The 22,889-nt window shown below is 40.7% G+C and overlaps 1 protein-coding gene across 1 annotated transcript in view; it reads right to left on the minus strand.

The window, feature by feature from the left end:
* HS3ST5 (heparan sulfate-glucosamine 3-sulfotransferase 5) overlaps nucleotides 1–13,733 on the minus strand; it is a 294,541-nt gene extending 280,808 nt beyond the window's left edge. The window contains exon 1 of the mRNA XM_025383241.1: nucleotides 13,512–13,733. The gene's annotated coding sequence lies outside the window, so the exon portion shown is untranslated. The remainder of the gene's footprint in view (nucleotides 1–13,511) is intronic.
* Nucleotides 13,734–22,889: the final 9,156 nt, after the last annotated feature.

Here is a 22,889-nt window from a genome sequence, read left to right on the forward strand (position 1 = left end):
ATGCTGATAATTTGTAATAGATGATAAATCTATAAGAAAAGCACCAACAGTGAAGTCACTATAATCTCTACCATCAAATATTTAGTTCAGTATGAGTGTACCTTCTAATTGCTGGCAAATTTGATTAGACATAGAGGAGAATCACTTTGAAGTGGGGAGTAGTAACCATTCCTTGTATAACCTTTTACACTGATATTCAACCAGATTTTCTCTGGGAAAATGTTTAGATTTCAGTTTAAGACTTTGAAATTTGCAAATCAAAAGAAATCATGGTGTTTGCATGTGATATTAATTTATCTAACTGATTCTGGTATGAACCTAAAACTCTGTAATAGTCTACATCTGCATGACTAAAAGCAATGTCAGGACAAGGATACTGCAGTCTGCTTTGCTCCACGGGATTGATATTGGGGCTGCCACAGATGCTGGCACTGAGTTCTAGGTCCAAGGGGAATAGACTTTTGCCCTCACCTCCCCCCCTAACTTCTCTAACTTCTCTTGACATTTAAAATGAATATAGTGGCAGTGGGAAAGGGAAGCTGGAATCTCAAGGAGTAAAGTGATGGGGTGATGGAAGGATCAACCAAAACAATGTAAGTGCAGCAGGAAGTATGAAGGAGGTTTGGCGCACAAGTAGCTTTTACCCCACTGAGGCTGAAAGACTTATCACACCCTCAGAGCATCCTGACTGCCTCATCCTTCTTCTTCCACCATCTGGTTTATATCCAACACTCCAATAGTCCTTGTGTGCTAGATAATTAATTATCTTGTTATAGGTCTCAACAAATTTGGCAGCTACTCTTCTGAATACAGCACATTATTTAAATAGAATTAATAATTTGAGTTTTTTTGTCCCAGGAAGAAAGAAAGTTTTCAGATGGGAATAATGACAAAAAGTAGAACTACTTAAATGTATGTTTGAAATACAGTCGGCAAAAGACACACACTTGCATTCTTCTTCCTGGTACTCCTTCTTGGGTAAGAGATGCACAATCCAGTGGGAGTGGTATAAATGTCCCCATTTCCATGACATACATTCTCACTTCCTTTCCTGAGAAAATTTAGATGATTCTGGATGTTTCTTTTAAAAATATTTAAATTTCCAAGTGATCAGCATCTCTAAAGAAAGAACACACTAAATAGACACCTTCGAAAAGTAGGGTTTATTGAAAGGGACAAACCAAGAAAATAAACATGGAGAACGGTGGGAATTCTGAAAGTTTTTTTACTTTTATGGGTCCTACCGCCTCCTCCAATGCATTCCTAAATGGCCTGTAATATGCTGAACGGTCTTTTGTATCAGCAAATGAAGTTCTTAGAGTATAGTAGTTGCTTGGTGAATAGCTGCTGAATGTTTGAGCAATGATTTTTGAGCTATTATGATATTGAGTTACTGTCATGTTTCCTGCTAGCCACTCCAGCTAGATGAAGTGAGTGGGGGATGCTTCAGGGCAAGTGTTTAGGCAGCAAGGTCAAAGATATGCTTCCAACCCTCTGGTTTAGTGATGGTTACAGTGGGGAGAACATGGACCATATTTCCTCACATGGGCATCCACAGGTTCCACCCAGCTCCACACTCACAGAGGTCCCTATTTTCCTTTTCTGCACTATACTCCCTTTATACATCAGTCTCCCTTTTTTCTAACTTGGGGAGCTAAGACCCCACTTGGTTCTCTCTGAAACAATGAAGTCTTTCTCCTCAAGCCTACTGTAGGTATCTAGGGAGTCCTGGGTGAAACAAAGACTGCAACATGAGTCATTACCAGAATGTCTGCCCCAGCCTTGTGTTGGGGAAGAAAAGACAGGCTGATAGAAGTGATCTTCCCAAATAGTAAACCACTGGCCCAGGAAGGCAGCAAGCACTGCATTAACCACATTTAGGACTTCATAACATTTTTCTCAGCATCATTATTAATACATCCCCTTTTAATTTCAAAAGTCCCCCAGTATGGATTGTAAGTCCTGTGTTCAGCTACTTACAACACATGTAAGTCTTGTTCAGCTTTCCAACATTTCAATATTTTGGAATATTAAAAGTACCTAGGGAACTGCCTACAGACCAAGAATAGCTGATTGTTATTGTGATAAAATTAAGTCACAGAAAACTTCGTGGTTGCAAGATAATAAAACTAGGCCCTGTCTTAGGGCAATGGAATTATTGGTAATCAGAAAGCTACTAAAGTCAGAGAAAGAAGTTAAGGTGCCTTTTAAAACAGGATACAGTTACATCTTCAAAATAGTTTAAGAATTTCAAAGTAAATTTATAACTAAAAGCAGATAGAATTAATTTGCTTCTACTTTTTAATTGCTCATGATTTTCTCTCACTTTAAGACAGGAAATGGAAATACAACATCCACTTAATTAGGGAATATTAATTAAAATGTTTTTATGTACTTTAGAGGAAAGCAAACAATATAATATTTAATTATTACTTTGTTTTTAATTTCAGGAATAATATACAAGAAGTCACCTAAAATGGTCTAGTTTATTCAGTAAATTAAATGTGTCAATGTCTTTAGAGAATAGTGTATTATATGTTGTATAGTTTTGAAGGTAATATTCATTTACGTTTTTTTTTTTTTTGAAACTAATTTCTTATTTTACTTGCATATACAATTACTTACCAGGGATGACCATGCACATCTAAAAAAAGACTTGCTTCCAAATGTTTGCCATTAAATGTATTAATCAACAGGTCATTGCCATTTATTTAGTAGTAGAGAGACATCTGTAGTGCGATTACCATACGTCGTTAGCTAATCTTTTGATCTTATTAAGTTTTCCATTTTGGTCATGGTAAAATAATTCAATCTCACACTTATTTCCATTCTTAAAAGAGAACTCAGATTTTTATATCTCATTAAGTGGATACTAATAATTGGTTAAATATAAGTCCCTTGCTTTATAGAGAAAAATGAACTTAAATAATATGATTATTAGATATATTCAAAAGAATTTAAATACAAGAAAACCTCAAAAATGAGCTTATGGACTGTTATGGAACGTTTTGAAGCTTTCTTGGTCTGCAAGTAGAAAATAAAAATAAAAATGGTCTAATTATAGACGATTATTAGAGAAATGGAGCCCTAAATTGTCTCTTAAAAATTATTATAATCGTATTGATAGATGAGTGCTTACTTCTAGGCACTTAGAACACTAGAGATGAGGAAAAATAGGTATGTAGGGGGTTAGGGCACACCGGAGGGGTGGAGTTTTCCCTGCCCCACCAGGCACATGGTTCCCACTTTGTTACATTGTGCTCTCACTGTGTGTCTTCTCCATCATCTAGCACACTCCATACTGTTTGTTTGTTTGTTTCATTGAGAGTTGAGTTGCCCTTGGATTTAGAAGTTCTTTGAGAACTTGTAATATAATGACTAATAAAGTCATCATATTCTCAGATCCAGCACACTGCCTGACACACAGTACCTGTTCAATGTATACTGAAATAAGTCAGTCAGCGAGTAAGAAAGGCATAAAAATGTCAGACACAGGGAGAGATAAGATGATTATTTCTCCTATCAAAATGTATTTAGTGCTTCCTATATAACCCAGACACTATGCTAGGCACTGGAGATGTAGGTACTGTTGGGGGTGGGGAGAGAGTGTGTGTCTGTGTCTGTGTGTGACAGGGGAATAACATTAACTCAGTAGAGTATGATCTGTACTACCAAACAGAGGAGCATAAAGATAGCCCATCCTGGCTTGGGTGGAGGTGGGTGGGCTACAGAGAAAAGGGGCAAGAGAACAAAGAGAGGCAATGTGGAAGATAAGAGGTTAGACAAGCAGAGAACCCTTAGGGAGAGGGACCAGCATGTAGAAAGGAATGAAGTATGAAGGAGCATGGTCCATTCCTTCCCTGGAGTCACCCAATTGTAAGGACCTTTCAGAGGAGTGACAGAAGTTGAGTCTTAGGCTGGTCCACTGGAATAGTAAGGGTTTTGTAGGTTGAGCTGGTTTGAACTTACCCTGAAGGTAAGCTGATGTTGCAGGTTAGTAAACAAGGGAACTGCATGACCAGGTTTGTAGTCAGAAAAAATTCAAGCATTGAAGAGGATGGAGATCCAAGGCTTACTAGGAGCCTACTATGATTCAGGTGAGAAGTTCCAATAGCCTGAACTTAAGGAATAGCACTAGGGCTGGTGAGATAGGTAGTGTTCATGAAGCAGGATTGTCACATCTTGGTGACAGACGACAAGTGGGTGGAGATGATCTTGAGGTACCTCTGTTCCTACTATGATCTTTGTGACAAACTATTCTTAGTTTCTCACTTTTCTTGGATGTCTGGGCAGATGATACTGCCAACACAGAAGAGCAAAATAACATAAAGTATTTGAGAAGAGCTAACCTTAAGAAAGTAATGGTGTATAAAAATTTTGAAGCACTTGATCTTTTTGTTGGTAGTATAGAGTTGGAAGCCGTTATTTAAAGAATGCTAATATTTGTGGAATTCAGAAACTCCCAAAGTAAATGCTGCTATAAATAACCGTTAACTCACTGGCAATCCATTTCAGAGTAGACAGGATATGAAGATAAGATAAACAACCGATTAAGAAAAAAAAATTATATTCATAGAAAAATCTGAAAATAATATTATGGCATATATATATATATATATATTTATTTTTTTTTTTTTTTTGAGACAGAGTCTTGCTCTGTCCCCTAGGCTGGAGTGCGGTGGCACGATCTCTGCTCACTGCAAGCTCCACCTCCAGGGTTCACGTATCATGGCTAATATTTTTAAAGATTTTATGATGTGCCAGGCACATCTATCAGGACAATGAGAATAATGTTCTTCACTTTGAAGAGTCAGATATCAGAGCTAAGTTGGTATCACACATCTAGTCTAGATTTGGAAACAGAGGAATAGAACCATAGTTAAGCAAAAATAAAATGGAAAGAAGTATCTTTCAGCTACCCATGCATCTGCAAGCCCATCAGTCCCTCATACACCCTTGTATCTTGTGCTCTGCCTCTGCCCAATTTCCCCATGTCCTCCTGTCTGGGTGCCTCATCTCTCTGCTTCTGAAGTTCTGAGTACCCACACCAAGGAGCTCTGTGTCTGCCCCATTCAACCGTGTGCCAAGTACCACGGAAATAGGAATGAAAAGAATACAATCCCTGTCCTTGAGAAGCACTCAAGTCAGGTGAGCAAGACAACAGCCCTTGAGCCTTTTCTGGACGTTTTCAGGGGTGCGAGGGGACCTTTCAGATCCGCAGGAACCCTGGAGTTCCCCATAGTAAGCTTTTCCACTTCTCCATGCTGCGTTCCTGGGAAGAAGGCTCTTTTCCAGTGCCCTCTCATCCTATATTGTTGCATTCAGCTCAGAAAGAGTGAGCCAGATAGGAACTTTAGGTCACACACAGCTATCTCACCAGATGAGTACATTCCATTTGCATAGAATGTCAGTTCCCACTACTGCATACAGAGTGTGAATGCGACTGCAGTCATGTACTGCATAACATCGTTTCGGCCAATGATAGACCGCATAAACAACAGTGGTCTCATTAGATTACACTATTATGTTTTTACTGTACATTTTCTATGTTTAGATACACAAATCCTTACCATTGTATTATGACTGCTTACAGTATTCAGTACAGTCACATGCTATACTGGTTTGAAGCCTAGAGATGATGGGCTATATCATATACTCTAAGTGTATACTAGGCTATACCATCCAGGTTTGTATAAGTACACTTTGTAATGTTTACACAATGACAAAATCGCCTAACAATGCGTATCCCGAATGTATCTCCATTGTCAAGCGACACATGACTGTATTTAGAAGGATTTTGGCAGACTTACTTAAATCTATTTTAAGATCAATTCAATTGTTTGCTAAAAATTAATGTTATCTAATTCTTTGTTCTAGTGGCCATTGCATATACATATGAAAAGTACGACATGACAAAGTCAAGAAATTGAGCCTTATTGAAATTAAATTTCTCTTTTGTTTGTTGCAAGGAAGATACAGGAAAGTAGGGAGGCATGGGTTTTAAGGACCAGAAATCCACAGAAAATACCTGGGGGCTAACTGCAACTAAGAAGCCCGTTAGTGTGCAGGTTAAATGTGGACTTCAGAGACAGATGGTGTGGGTGAGGATCATGGCTCCACTCCTTTAGCTCTGGGTCCTTCCTGGGCCTCAATTTCCTCATCTGTGAAATGGAAATACTAACGGCATATGTCCCAATGAATGCTTTGTAATGGCAAAATATATAAAGACCTACACTGCTTGGTACATAGTAAATATCAACTACCGAATTAAATGAGTGGCAAAAAAAAAAAAAAAAAAAAAAAAAAAAAATCTAAGAATAAAATTAAACTTAACCTTTTAAGTCAAGTTATTCACATTTAGTGACCAGAGTTAGGAAATAGCTTTTCCCTTTATACAATGAGTTCTATAAGGTATGACATATAAAAATGTCAGGAAGAAATTTCTGTGTGACCTAAGGTTTTCAACTCATATCAGATATAAAGACAAATATAAATACTTCAATTCCTTTAGCAAAAACTTTCGTTCTTTTCCATTTACTACATCTGGATAAGAGGATACACATTCCAAAAAATCATGTGAACTTATAAAGCGAGGCCTTGTAAGAAAGAACAGTGAATTTGCTGTCCCAAAAGCCTCCTCTTTTTTAATTTTCTTTTTCTTTCTTTTTTTTTTTTTATAATTAGACGGAATCTCACTCTGTTGCCAGGCTGGAGTGCAGTGGTGCAATCTCGGCTCACTGCAACCTCCGCTTCCCGGGTTCAAGTGATTCTCCTGCCTCAGCCTCCAGAGCAGCTGGGACTACAGGCGTGCACTGCCACGCCCAGCTAATTTTTGTATTTTTAGTAGAGACAGGGTTTCTCCATGTTGGCCAGAATGGTCTCGATCTCTTGACCTCGTGATCTTCCTGCCTCGGCCTTCCAAAGTGCTGGGATTACAGGCGTGAGCCACTGCGCCTGGCCCCAAAAGCCTCCTCTTAATTTCTGTGTTCAGCATAAGCCTTTAAATCTGGTATTACTTTAATTAAGCTTAAGTCTTAAAACACATAGTTCTTTCTTCATACAATTCCCTCAAGAGTAAGAGAACCCATGCTTTATAATGGAGAACAATGTATTCAAATATACATAATGAGCATGTTGTGCCCATTATGTTTAACCATCTGTGATGATGGTATGTTGACGTTAAAGATGGTGGTGATAACGGAAGTATCAATTACTACTTCCTGAACTTTTACTATGTATGACACTCAATGCTAGGTATTTTACATAGGCTATCAGCTATCATATGGATATCAATGAAGTGGTATTTCCATTACCATATAACAGATAATATTACTAAGAATTTGGCCAGGTGCAGTGGCTCATGCCTGTAATCCCAGCATTTTGGGAGGCCGAGGTGAGCGGATCACTTCAGGCCAGGAGTTCAGACCAGTCTGGCTGACATGGTGAAAACCTGTGTCTACTAAAAATACAAAAATTAGCTGGGCATGGTGGCGCATGCCTGTAGTCCCAGCTGCTCAGGAGGCTGAGGCACGAAATCACTTGAATCCAAGAGGTGGAGGTTGCAGCGAGCCAAGATTGTGCCTCTGCACTCCAGCATAGGTAACACAGCATGATTCCAACTCAAAAAATAAATAAATAAATAAATAGCAATAATAATTAATTAATTAAATTACTAAGAATTAGAAGAGAGAAGTAATTTGCCCAAGACAGCGTAGCTAATAAGCAGTAAAGCAGGGATTTTAATTCAGCCAACTCTGTCTGACTACAGTACTTACACTCCAATAAATACTTTATTTATGTTGAGGCATGTTCAGAATTATTGTGATTTTTTTCATTGACTTGAGTTAGTTAGCTATGGCAGAGAGCATTACAGTGACATTTTAATATGTTCTTGAATAGTTCCCCAAACTATACTCAAATAGTAAGATTGTTAATATTTATGATAGAACAGTTGTGGTACCTCATTAGCAGTTTAAAGATTCTGTTACTTCATGTTAATTATGCCTTGTATGCCTTTTTAAAATAAAAAGTACAATTACAGGCATTCTTCCTTTTGTCTACTTCTAAACTTAAACATTTAAACTGGTTTATTATTTCACAATTCTTACACCATCCTTCTCCTTTCTATCTCAGGCCATTCCATCTCATAAAAGTTATTATTCCACAAGGTTTCATAGATAGTAATGTCCTGAGATCATCATGACAAAATAAAATGTCTATTCAGTATTAAATCACATCTTAAAACTGTGCCATTATAAGGACACTTGAAGCTTTTTTTTAACCTCTGGAGTAGCAACATGTGGAATGCCCTGCTTCAGTACATGCAGTAAATATTAATGGGATGCCAACTGTGTGTACCCGAGTCTGAGCAGAATAAGTCTTCTCACTTCACACCTTCTATAAAACTCAAGATTCCTTTGGCAAGTACCATACACTGTAGTAACACAACATTGACCTCTGTGCAAGAGGTTCACATTATAAGGATATCATGGGAAGCATAAAACATTCAGTATCAGATTCTCTGAGCTATTAAAACTACTTAAATATGGCATCGGTTCTTAAAGTTACCTAATTTAAAAGTAGCTGAACCTTTGAAAATTATTGAGTCCATTAAAAACTACATTAAGTTAGAGCACTATGCTCAAGGACTGCTGTGGTTCAGGTTATGTCACGGCTTCATTACAATCGCCTTCCTTATGAATTTCAGAAGAATTCACTAGAAGTTGAAAATTATCATAAATCTCAGTTGCTAGAATCTATTTGCTTTACAACCTAACTTGCTCCCCACTAGGCCCTCTATTTAAGTAAACTTAAAAAAATATATATTCAAGAGCAGAGTAGACTGCCCAGACTCAAACGCCAGTTCTGCCATACAGTAGCTGCGGAGCTTGAGTCATTTATTTAGGTTTATAAACCCTCACCTTCCTCATCTCCTAAATGGCAGTAAAAATGATAACATCAAAGAAAAATAAAATAATAATAGTAGCTGTACCTACTTATTTTCCCTCTGTAAAATGGGAAATGACAGGAAAGCTACCAGAATTAAATGAGTTAATATGAGTAGAGCTCTTTGGACATTGTCAGGCACATACTAAAATTTATTACAAGTGTTTCTTAAATAAATTGTTCAAAGAATGTATCATACCCCATATTTTCAATATCAAACTAATAGAGCATTTATGAATATCATTCTCAAAGTGATGCTGACTTCACAAACCACATATGGCACAAAGGGATTCTATTCCTATTGTACAAGGTTATTAAAAAACAGATATCTACATTAACAGAAACATAACTATATACTATATATGTATACATGTGTATATGTGTATGTGTGTGTATATATACACATATGTATATATGTATACATACACATTTGTGTATATACACATAAAATTTACCTTCCCCATGCAGAGTCAAGTAGGTAAAGTGGTCTAAAGTCAAAGAAACTCTTCAACTATTTCTTTTTTTTTTCTTTTTTTTTTTTTTTGAGACGGAGTCTCGCTCTGTCGCCCAGGCTGGAGTGCAGTGGCCAGATCTCAGCTCACTGCAAGCTCCGCCTCCCGGGTTCACGCCATTCTCCGGCCTCAGCCTCCCGAGTAGCTGGGACTACAGGCGCCCGCCACCTCGCCCGGCTAGTTTTTTGTATTTCTTAATAGAGACGGGGTTTCACCGTGTTAGCCAGGATGGTCTCGATCTCCTGACCTCGTGATCCGCCCGTCTCGGCCTCCCAAAGTGCTGGGATTACAGGCTTGAGCCACCGCGCCCGGCCTCAACTATTTCTTAATATGGACACAGCTTTCCCTCATAAAACTTCAAGAAGAAGAAAAATAGTCTATTGTACCAATGTTAATTAATAGTAAGACACTCTAATGGAACTTCCATATGAGATTTAGAGAGGTTCATTTATCCTATGTACATTATATGAATTTTCAGATACAATCTTTTACTCTACTTTTGATAAGGGTTAGCTACTCTGAAATGTTTTTTACTTAGATTGGTGATTTCTAAATGAAGTTATTAATATCTTGCTTTAATTGCACTTGTGCCTAAAGGTTAAGATAACATTACAACTCAGAAACAAACATTGATTCCAGAGGAAGCAAAAATTGTCAATAATTAAATTAGATACCAGAAAATATATACCAGGTTACATTTTTGCTAACTTGAAACAATATTGAATTCACAGAAAACCTAAAATACAGGATTTTTCTAAATGGTAACAGTTTAATTTACAATGAAAAGTTTAGGTACTTCTGTTTTGAGCTCCCCTTACCAAAAAATGGAAAGGACTTAAATGATTTTAAATCTATGGTTTAAACAATTTCCTTAATTTGACTTGTTCTCTCTTTCAAGCTATTCAGCTGTACTTAAAATAAACTACTATTCCATTACCAAATAATAATTCTTCACTTAATTGCAATGATCTCAGAATATGAAAATATTGGGATAAAGTATTGAGAAATTCAAAAAATTCATTCATATAAAAACCAATGAAATATAGAAATATTCACATAATTTCAATGACACAACTCTAGTGTTACTGTTCATACTCTATTCTCAAATTGGAATCATTTATAGTAAGCATTCTCTCCTCCACTAGCCTCTTCTACTAGGAAGTTACCTTGAGAATAATTTTATTCATGAATGAGGGAGCCTACAATAAATAGACCATCCTTCTAGACATGTCAAGAGCATCAAAGAAAATCCACTTCAACTAAAATTTCCATAAGACATTTCCCCTTCTCTAAAAAATCCTAAATAACTACTTTTGTTAAGTTGTTCATTTATATATAATTGCTTTTTTAAAAAATGTTACTGTTTCTGAGATTATAAAAATAAAGAGACGGTAAGTTTTAGGAGCAAAATATTTCTTGAGTTCTATGAATGCGAATTCACTTTTTCAGTGCAACAAGAACATTTGCATTTACTCATAAATGAATACTAATGACAAATTCAGAGCTGGCATTACTCCATAGAAATCACACACAGAAAGCCAGAGCTAGAAATCATACAGTGCACAGATAGTTATATTACTCTAAAGTATTCAGACACAGAGCGAGGAGATTAGAGTCAACATCAGTTCTCTGAAGTTGAGTCACATCTTAATGACATGGTGGGTTAAGGATAATTGTAGAATTTAGGATGGAAACAAAGTTGGCTAGTTAATATCTTATGTGATTTCTGAGTCAACAGCTCTTTGTTGACCACCTACTCTGGGCAAGATGCTGCTTCCCTAAGTAAGCCACTGCTCTACAGTTCTATTTACACTGTGTAGGAGTAAGCATCCTGTTTCTACCAGAAATCCTCTCTTTTTGTTTAAAATAACACCCCAGCTCAGCTTTGCATATTGTGTGTGTTCATGTGCTCAATAAATACTTTTTGAATGAGTGAAAATTCAGTGAGTAAGAAGGTTATTCATTCAAAAACATCTGTGTATGCCGGCAAAAATGGTGAGGACAATGATAAAAGCAAAATGAAAACACTGGGCAACACCTCCTCACAAAGATGTCAAAGGGAGCAACTTCAAATATTAAAATTTAAGCATGAGCTCTGGCTTAACCTAGAAACCAGGATCGCAGTACTTGCTGTAATACTCCATGAATATTGTGCTCATAATTTCCCATGTAATCTGCTTATGTACCTATTTGAAAATATTTTTCTCAAGTAATGTTGTTTCTATAATTTCTATATGTTTTGTTAATTGAGAAAAGAGTGTTTCTAAAAGGCCAGAGTAGCTTGGGAGAGGTCAAAGCAGTTTTCTTTTTCACTGTGAAAACACTGGAGGTGGTTACATTTAAGCAACAGTTTCCTTCCTATTGCTGTGTGTCTTGTAATATCTTCTTGTATCTCCATCAGTTCACTGGTGAATAACTTCATATTCCTGAAGTTAAGAAGCCTGCCCTGATGCTCATTCAGTTACTTTGAGCAGTGACCAAACAGAGAGAGGAAGGTAAGTAGTATTGTTTCCATTTCTTTAAAAACGTCACTAGGAGGAAACCCCAAGGTAACGATGACAACAACAAAAATCTGTTTCAACATAATTGACAGCAATAAAACCTTTTTAAAAAAAAATAATCATTTTTGATATTCAAATTTGTAATCCCCTTTTATTATCTTCAACTTTTTCTTTGAAAAGAAGCTTAATATATTTGGAATAAATTATAATGTGTAATTTGTCTAAAGCTCTGAAATATGTAGAAACTACTAAGTAAAACCTTTGAGAAGCACCAGCTGTTTATTACTTCTAGCAAATCAGTTTAGGAAGGAGCACTAGCACAGAAAGGAGGCCCACCCACCCACTTTCGCTCCCACTCAAACCGACCCTGCATGCTATTTATCAGGCCAAGTTTACATAAATCAGAGAAGAGTTACGGTGCAATTAAATGTATCCACGGAGTAATATGACATAAAGCACTTTGCAAATATTAAATCTTTCCCCAATGTTTTCTACGAAGACACTGGTATTCGGAGACAGAGAGGAGAGGGGGAAAGAGGGGAGGGAGGGAGGGAGGAACAGAGAGAGACAGAGAGAGAGAGAGAGAGAGAGAGAACCACCGGGTGAAGACAGGTTAGACCAGGGATCTGAGCATCAGCTCCTTTGGGTGGGTGCCCTGAAGCACTGGAGTAGGGAAGCGGGAGAGCAGAGGAAACCCACCAAGGTGAAGTGACTCCGGAGTTGTGGTAGAGGTTTGTTTGCTGTGCACTTGGAACCTTCAGGTAAAGACATCTGCCTTAAGCTGGACGCTCCTTGCAGGTTGCCCTAAACCAAGGTGGTCGCCCAAGTAACAGGAGCAGGATTCTCAGCGCCCCAGTGAGTAGCGACAGCGACCTCTCAGACTTGTTAGTAGTAACAGTATGACCACCCTTCGACTGCATCCATCCCGTGTGTGTGTGTGTGTGTGTGTGTGTGTTGTTGGGTGGCAATGGGTGGGAAGAGATGCATAAAGTGGGGCTGTGAGGGGTGTGGGAGCGGCCAGCTGGGAAGAGAAAACACCCCACCCACATGTTAACTTAGCCTTTGCCTGCTCTTTGACTGCCCTCTGTCTGTCCTCTGCTCGGGCCTCGCAGGCCCCCACTGTCCCAAAGCTGCCCTCGAGCTCCAAACAGCTCCACAGCCACCCCAGAAGTGACCGAACACGAACCCCCAAACTCTGGCGAGCGCAGTAAAAGCGTGTTCCCTTTCTCCCTCAAAGAGAGCGCTACCCAGCGCTCTGGGAGAGACTGAGAGAGAAACAAACAGGCGGGCTGACTGACACCTTCTGTCTAATTTTACCCCAGGAATTGCCCCCGCCTTTTCTCATCTCGCACTAGTTTAACCTCTGGTCCTAAGCAAACCTCTCAAAAGTCTTCCCCAGGCAGCGCCCAGGAGAACCGCACCCCACAAAGTGCTTTTTTGCTGGCATCACCCGGATGCCTCCCTTTGGCGATTTGCCCCTTCTCATTTCCCCCCAAATCTAGAGGTCTCAAAGCCCCTCCCCCGCGCGAGGCGGGCAGCGCGCCTTGCTCACCGTGGTCCCCGGCGGTGGCGGCGCGGGCAGGAGCCCCAGGGCGCGGGGGCCGGCGGCGGGTCGCGTGGGGGCACCAGGTCGCTCGTGCGGTCCAGGCGGCAGTTGGTCCAGTAGTTTCGGATGCCCAGGCTAGGTTCGGCAGAGAGCGAATCGGCGTGAATCGGAGCAAACGAACAGGGCTGTGCGTGGCGCGTGTGAGTAAGAGGCGGGCGGGCCCCACACACAGGCGGCGGCGGCGGCGGCTGCGAGGTCCGGGGCGGGGAGCCGGGCGGGGGGGGCAGGCGGGCGAGAAGTAGTGGAGTTTAGGGCGCGTTTCCCGCACTTCCCCGAGAGGCTGGAACCAGGTGCGGCAGGGCGCGCTCCCGTGGCGCGGGCACGGCACTGGCGGCCGCAGTAGCCGGAGTCCGCGCAGTGCCGGAGACCGCAGCCGCTCTGCGGGAAGAGGTGCGCATCCTCCTTGCCCCACGAGGGCAGCGGCGCAGCCCCGGACCCTGCGCGCAGAAGGCGAGACTTCGGGCGTCCTCGGTGACAGCTCCTCGGGCAGCCCGCTCCCTCCCAATCCGCCCAAAAGAGCAACAGTCAGTGTGGCTGGGATCTTCCCTTCCTGCGTCCTCGAGCCTCCGGTGCCAAGCTGTGAGGGCGCCCCGCTCCCCGCGGCTGGCGCTGTCACGGCCGCCGCCCGGCCCCCAGCGCGCCCGAGCCGGCAGCTGCCTCCCGGAGACGTGCCCAGCTGTGTGCGCGTGTGTGTGTCTAAGCGAATCTCTTCCCCTCCATCACTTGGGCGCGCAGGAGGGACCGGGTCCCCGGCGACCAGCTGCAGAGTGGCTGCCAGTCCACACCCTCCCGGCTCTCTCCCCACCCACCCCGCCCCTACTCCTCGCCTTCCCCTCCTCCCCCTGCTCCTCCTCCAGCTGCCGCTCCCGAGCTCCCGAAGGCAGCGGAGAAACCGCAGCGAAAGGGAGGAGGAGGAGGGTGGGGAAGGAAGCGCAGGTGTCTTTGGCGGAGAGATGGGCGCACGCACCGGAGCGGCTTGCTGCAGGGGGAGGGCAGGGCCTTAGGCGGAGAAAGGGGAGGAGGAGGATTTACCCGGAGGCGGAGGTCCTGCTGCTGAGCCACTGCACGTCCCACCCAGGAGCCGGAACCGCGGGCGAACAGCGCAGTGGGGCGGCCGAGTGGGCGCGCGGGGCTCTCAGTTGGACTGAGGTCACAGCTTGGGGAACCTGCGGAAGTGACCAGGGTGGCAGAACTCGGGGACACAGGGGTCGGAGGGACCCAATCGCTGAGGCGCTGAGACCGGTCTCTCTGGGGTGGGGGGTAGGGGGCTAAACTCAGAGCTTGGGGCACACAGGTGTCCAGGAAGCTGGTGTGTGTGGCTCCAGAGTGCCAGGCGGGAGAGCCGGAGGCAGTGAGGGGGTCGGGCGGCGGCTGCGGCTTGCTTGGGGCTGCTGTGTGCATCCGGAGTCACAGGGGGCGATCACCGCCTAGCTGGGAAGCGGAGCTCAGTACTCAGCCTTCTTTCAGGTCCCAAGTCCAGAAACCAAGAGGCAAACTAGCCTTCCCAATTTAGTCTGTGTTCCCCCAAGCCTTTGCCCCCAGCAAAACAACAGGCCAGGAGCTGATTCTACCTACTAATTACTGTGCTCTTTACCGTATTGAAAGTACCCTATTGCTCCAAGGAGACTGATGTGTTGCTTCCTCTCTTTCAATTCTAGTCCCCTCCCTCAACATATATCCCTACCCAACCAAAATTACCCAGAACACTGTATTTCTCATTGATAAACTTTTTCCCACTGGGGTTCCATAAAAAATGAAAATCTTTCCTCCCCTTTTCTCTGTAGAGGCATTAAGTCTCTTGCTTACATTCCATAGTACAAATACAGTACACAGGAAAGTCCTTTAGGCAAGAAATCACAGCATTGTTGCTTATGACGGCTTGTCTGTTTTCAGATGACAGTCGCAGAATGCAAATTTGTGTCAACCTGAGGTCAGTGGAGAGTTAGTCCATTTAATTAGAGGTCTTTGGAAGGAGTCTGGGCAACAACACTAGAAAGAATTTCTCCAGTACCCATTCCTTTTTATTATGGTAATTTCACTCTGTTAATTTAGGCAATCTGAAAATGAAAGGTCGGATGCAATTTACAAGGCACAATATTTCTAGATTCGCATTCAACAGCCCGCCCCACCTCCTTCCTCCCACCACTCTCACCATCACCTCAAAAGGTCATGAGCTAAGAACCCAAACTGCACTTTTCAAATCTCAGGATATAGCCTGAATGGCAAAGCTGCTGAGTTTTAGAAAGAGACCAGTTAAGTCTAAACTTCTTTACCAACTACTCAGACAAAATCATATGCTCAGCAGCAACAACAAAATGTATACTGTGTAATATATTGAGCAGGAGGAAAGATGGCTGTTTGCCAGATATGTGATCCATTAACCTCTTTAGCTCATTGTTGGCAACAATAGCATACAATCACATTCCTATGTTTGAAAGACAAGAGAATTTTTTTTTCCCATCTCAAAATCGCAATGCCACATTATAGTCTAAAAGAAACCTCAACAATAAAAGTAATAAGAAAGGAAGAAACACGATTTGTTTTTTTCCTGAACAAATGTTGCTGTTCTGTTTATTTCTTGAGGCGAAAAATGCTGATACGCAATAAAGTCCACAAAGGCATGACAATAGATTCTGAAGAATGCATCACTCCATCTATATTAGTCCTTTCAATTAGTAAACTTTATTTAAAAGGTTTATTTATATTATCTTTTTATTGGTATTCAGTCTGTCTTTTGTACCTGGAAGATGACTGAGAAGGAGGATGGGTGAGCTGAATCTGGTTTCTCATAATTCTGTCTTGCATCAGGTTTATGTCTGGCAGGAGAGGAACGCTCAGCAGCCTGTGCTTTCTCAGCAATCCTAACTTCTCCTCAGAGGATGCTTTGCTCTGTAGCTGATGGATTGTGAGATTGTCACAGTAATTTTGCCTACCTGCTACAGGGTCACACCTGGGGCTGGGAACGGGTACGGTTCCAAAAACTGGGATGCAATGCTCTGGAAAGAGCTTTTACCTTGCCCAGGGTTTGAGGACTAGATGAAGGTGCATGAGATTTTTCGTGTTGCTTTTCAACTTCTACAGATGACCTGGATTTTCTGCTAGGTGAAATGTAGAGGTGGGTGGGTGTGGTCTAACATTTTAAGAAACATTTTGGTATTGTGGTAAATTAAACAAATAAAACTAAACCCCAGACAAAATGGTACACCCAAAAAATCTATTTGAAATACCGTTTTGAAAACAGTCACAGATTTATTGGTTTGGCTTAGTCATCTATGCCAAATAAAGTACACAGCAATGAAAACATTTGGTTAATTAGAGTGTTCATTTGGTAAAGAATGTATTTTTTTCCTGAACATCAGCATACTCTCTTGTCTCATAAAGATGCAACTACTAAATATTATTTAGGCCAGTCATGCTAGCTTATGTCTACAATCCCAGCACTTTGGGAGGAGAAGGTAGGAGGATCACTTGAGGCCAAGAGTTTGAGATCAGCCTGGGCAACATAACGAGACCCCTTCTCCACAAAAAGTTAGAAAAAAAAAAAAAAATTAGCCGAGCAGGGTAGTGTATGCCTATAGTCCCACCTACTCTGGAGGCTGAGCCAGGAGGATCCCTTGAGCCCAGGAGTTTGAGGTTACAGTCATCCATGGTTGCACCACTGCACTGCAGCCTGAGCAATAGAGCAAGAGTCTGTCTCCAAAATATAAAAAAATTATTTACTTTACAGCTTCAAACGGAGGCTGCCCTCTCAGTAAAATATAGAAATGTTTGTCCTTATGAAGAAATTGAGGGTAGCTGAGTTACTTTCCAAAGTCTATCTTTTTCTCTTTCAACCAGTCAATTGCTGACTTTCAATTGGTTTAGTAAATACATTCATTGAAAGGGCCCTTCAGTCCAGGCACAGTGGCTCACACTTGTAATCCCAGAACCTTCGGAGGCTGAGGCAGAAGGACTGCTTGAGTCCAGGAGTATGAGGCCAGCCTGGGCAGCATAGAGGGACCCCATCTCTACAAAAAATTAAAAAATAGATATGGGCTTGGTGTCACATGCCTGTAGTCCCAGCTACTCAGGAGGGTGAGGCGGGAGGATTGCTTGAGCCCAGGAGGTCAAAGCTGCAGTGTGCTATGATTGTGCCACACTCCAGCCTGGGCAACAGAACAGGACGCTATCTCAAAAACATTTTAAAAATAAAAGAAAAGGGTCTTTCTATGTGCCACCATTGGAAACCAGAAGATGAATAGAAGTCTCTGCTCTCATTGAGTGAGGTCAGTAATCACTAAGGCTATCAAGTTGAACAAGGTTCATTTTATTATAAGGAAATGAGCCCCTGTACCCACATCTCCTTGCTCCATCGCTATATTTGGGTATCTCTTGTATGAAAATTGTGGGTTTTGTATCGTGCAATGCTGTGTTTAGTCAAGAGAGACCTGAAAGTGTAAGGCCACGACTGACTGTAAGGGAAGCATTTCTCATGGAAGGATTGGGTCCACAGACCGAATATCAAAAACTCTGAGAGTGGTAAAGAGGATTTAACCTCTCTCTAGGTTAGACAAGTGCTGGCCAATAGAAACACAGTGTAAGACACAAATGTGAGCCACATATATAATCTTAAATATTCTAGGAACTTATTCAAAAACTAAGAAATAGATGAAATTAATTTTAATGATATATTTCATTCAATCTAATATATCAAAAATATTGTTTCAACATGTAATCAATATAGTTATCATTAATGAAATACTTTGCTTTTTTTTCATACTGTGGTAGAAAGAATGACTTCCCAAAGATAGTTGCACCCTAGTCTCTGGAACCTGTACATGTGTTACATTACTTGGCAAAAGGGATTTTGCAGATGTAATTAAGGTTAAAGACCCTAAAATAGGGGGATTGTCCTGGATTATCTGCATGGGCTCAATCTAATCACATGAGTTCTTTTTTTAAATAGTCAAATAATATTTTTGTATTATTTATTTTAACTATTTAAAATGAAAATTTACATGTTTTAATTAGTGAAAAGCCAATTCTTTAACCTAGGGAGGAAAAGCCTATAGCGACAAATGCTAAAAATGCTTTGTAATCAGTATACTAAGGAGACATTCATGTATTTCAAAAATTGCTTAAATTCTGATATTTAAATTTAAGCATGTGACCATATGCTGGCTTTAAAATATATAATTAAAGGCATTTATCACAATTTGCTATACTCCCAACATTAATTACAGATACTTTGGATCATAAATCAAATGAGCCTGTAACATACCTAAGGAATACCTTCCCATATTGTACATGAAAATTACTTCTCCTCCATGTAAAGGTCTCATCACTTTAAGTTCTAAGTTAAGTTTAACCCAGCTCTGTAAGTCAGTACTTAGGGGCTCATGATGGCCTAAAAAGAAGGAAAAAAGAATGTAACGAGGCCTGATCAACAAAGTTTTCTATATCTATGTAACTATATAGGATCTATATATGTTATGTATGTACTACATCATATGACATTAGTTATATTATATATAAACTATAAATATCATTTCTATTACTGATGCCATACCTAAATTATGTATTATGCATCTTCAAATAAAAGCCAAAGCAATAGGGTAAATGCAGAAGCATCACAATGAGTTCCACTTAATACACATTGACTGTACAGACCAACATTTCTGTTGGTACTTGAAATGGATCAAGTACATCTGGTGGACATTGACCGGTATCAGCAAAGATGGGCCATTACAATGGAGAAGCTTATGAGGATGATGAACATCATGCCAGAGATGGTGTTCAGTGTCCAACCTCTTAATGGTGCCAGTGAATAACACTCACTGCTGGTATTACATATGCAGTAGTGAATAAGTGAAGGACTATAACCATAATATGCTCACTTCTTGTTATTCCATTTTATCTTCTGATTACCAGTTAAATATAGTGGTCCCTTAGTATCCATGGGGGATTGGTTCCATGACCCCCCGGGTACCAAAATCCAGATGTTCAAGACCCTTATATAAAATAGTGTGCTATTTGCCTATAACACATGCACAACCTGCTATATACTTTGTGGGTTTTTTGTTTGTTTGTTTGTTTGTTTTTTGAGATGGAGTTTTGCTCTTGTTGCCCTGGCTGGAGTGCAATGGCGTGTTCTCAGCTCACCGAAACCTCCACCTCCTGGGTTCAAGCGATTCTCCTGCCTCAGCCTCCCGAGTAGCTGGGATTATGGGCATGTACCACCACGCCTGGCTAATTTTGTAATTTTTAGTAGAGACGGGGTTTCTCCATATTGGTCAGACTGGTCTCGAACTCACAACCTCAGATGATCCGCCCTCCTCGGCTTCCCAAAGTGCTATACAGGCATGAGCCACCATGCCTGGCCAACCTGCTACATACTTTAAATCATCTTTAGATTACTTATAATACCTAACATAATGTAAATGCTATATAGTTATACTGTACTTTAAAAAATTTTATCATTTTTTGTTTTGTATTTTTTTCTGAATATATTAAATCTAGGGTTGGTTGAATTTGCTGATATGGAGGGCCAACCATACAGAGTTTTAATTTCATAGTTTAACAATGAATGGCCATAAGTGGAGGTCGATACATATACTTAGCATTTCAAGCTAAGCTTGTTCATATACACATCTGAAATTAATTACAAGACATGACCTAACAAATGCTAGCGGAACTTTTCTTTTTTTTTTTTTTTTTTTTTTTAATTTATTTATTATTATTATACTGTAAGTTGTAGGGTACATGTGCATAACGTGCAGGTTTGTTACATATGTATACTTGTGCCTTGTTGGTGTGCTGCACCCATCAACTCGTCATTTACATCAGGTATAACTCCCAATGCAATCCCTCCCCCCGCCCCCCTCCCCATGATAGGCCCCGGTGTGTGATGTTCCCCTTCCCGAGTCCAAGTGATCTCATTGTTCAGTTCCCACCTATGAGTGAGAACATGCGGTGTTTGGTTTTCTGTTCTTGTGATAGTTTGCTAAGAATGATGGTTTCCAGCTGCATCCATGTCCCTACAAAGGACACAAACTCATCCTTTTTTATGGCTGCATAGTATTCCATGGTGTATATATGCCACATTTTCTTAATCCAATCTGTCACTGATGGACATTTGGGTTGATTCCAAGTCTTTGCTATTGTGAATAGAGCTGCAATAAACATACGTGTGCATGTGTCTTTATAGCAGCATAATTTATAATCCTTTGGGTATATACCCAGTAATGGGATGGCTGGGTCATATGGTACATCTAGTTCTAGATCCCTGAGGAATCGCCATACTGTTTTCCATAATGGTTGAACTAGTTTACAATCCCACCAACAGTGTAAAAGTGTTCCTATTTCTCCACATCCTCTCCAGCACCTGTTGTTTCCTGACTTTTGAATGATCGCCATTCTAACTGGTGTGAGATGGTATCTCATTGTGGTTTTGATTTGCATTTCTCTGATGGCCAGTGATGATGAGCATTTTTTCATGTGTCTGTTGGCTGTATGAATGTCTTCTTTTGAGAAATGTCTATTCATATCCTTTGCCCACTTTTTGATGGGGTTGTTTTTTTCTTGTAAATTTGTTGGAGTTCTTTGTAGGTTCTGGATATTAGCCCTTTGTCAGATGAGTAGATTGCAAAAATTTTCTCCCATTCTGTAGGTTGCCTGTTCACTCTGATGGTAGTTTCTTTTGCTGTGCAGAAGCTCTTTAGTTTAATGAGATCCCATTTGTCAATTTTGGCTTTTGCTGCCGTTGCTTTTGGTGTTTTAGACATGAAGTCTTTGCCCATGCCTATGTCCTGAATGGTACTACCTAGGTTTTCCTCTAGGATTTTTATGGTATTAGGTCTAACATTTAAGTCTCTAATCCATCTTGAATTAATTTTCGTATAAGGAGTAAGGAAAGGATCCAGTTTCAGCTTTCTACTTATGGCTAGCCAATTTTCCCAGCACCATTTATTAAATAGGGAATCCTTTCCCCATTTCTTGTTTCTCTCAGGTTTGTCAAAGATCAGATGGCTGTAGATGTGTGGTATTATTTCTGAGGACTCTGTTCTGTTCCATTGGTCTATATCTCTGTTTTGGTACCAGTACCATGCTGTTTTGGTTACTGTAGCCTTGTAGTATAGTTTGAAGTCAGGTAGCGTGATGCCTCCAGCTTTGTTCTTTTGACTTAGGATTGTCTTGGAGATGCGGGCTCTTTTTTGGTTCCATATGAACTTGAAAGCAGTTTTTTCCAATTCTGTGAAGAAACTCATTGGTAGCTTGATGGGGATGGCATTGAATCTATAAATTACCTTGGGCAGTATGGCCATTTTCACGATATTGATTCTTCCTATCCATGAGCATGGTATGTTCTTCCATTTGTTTGTGTCCTCTTTTATTTCACTGAGCAGTGGTTTGTAGTTCTCCTTGAAGAGGTCCTTTACATCCCTTGTAAGTTGGATTCCTAGGTATTTGATTCTCTTTGAAGCAATTGTGAATGGAAGTTCATTCATGATTTGGCTCTCTGTTTGTCTGTTACTAGTGTATAAGAATGCTTGTGATTTTTGCACATTAATTTTGTATCCTGAGACTTTGCTGAAGTTGCTTATCAGCTTAAGGAGATTTTGGGCTGAGACAATGGGGTTTTCTAAATATACAATCATGTCATCTGCAAAGAGGGACAATTTGACTTCTTCTTTTCCTAACTGAATACCCTTGATTTCTTTCTCTTGCCTGATTGCCCTAGCCAGAACTTCCAACACTATGTTGAATAGGAGTGGTGAGAGAGGGCATCCCTGTCTTGTGCCAGTTTTCAAAGGGAATTTTTCCAGTTTTTGCCCATTCAGTATGATATTGGCTGTGGGTTTGTCATAAATAGCTCTTATTATTTTGAGGTACGTTCCATCAATACCGAATTTATTGAGCGTTTTTAGCATGAAGGGCTGTTGAATTTTGTCAAAAGCCTTTTCTGCATCTATTGAAATAATCATGTGGTTCTTGTCTTTGGTTCTGTTTATATGCTGGATTATGTTTATTGATTTGCGAATGTTGAACCAGCCTTGCATCCCAGGGATGAAGCCCACTTGATCATGGTGGATAAGCTTTTTGATGTGTTGCTGAATCCGGTTTGCCAGTATTTTATTGAGGATTTTTGCATCGATGTTCATCAGGGATATTGGTCTAAAATTCTCTTTTTTTGTTGTATCTCTGCCAGGCTTTGGTATCAGGATGATGTTGGCCTCATAAAATGAGTTAGGGAGGATTCCCTCTTTTTCTATTGATTGGAATAGTTTCAGAAGGAATGGTACCAACTCCTCCTTGTACCTCTGGTAGAATTCAGCTGTGAATCCA

This window comes from Theropithecus gelada, chromosome 4 (assembly GCF_003255815.1).
Source record: "Theropithecus gelada isolate Dixy chromosome 4, Tgel_1.0, whole genome shotgun sequence".
Taxonomy (NCBI): Eukaryota; Metazoa; Chordata; class Mammalia; order Primates; family Cercopithecidae; genus Theropithecus; species Theropithecus gelada.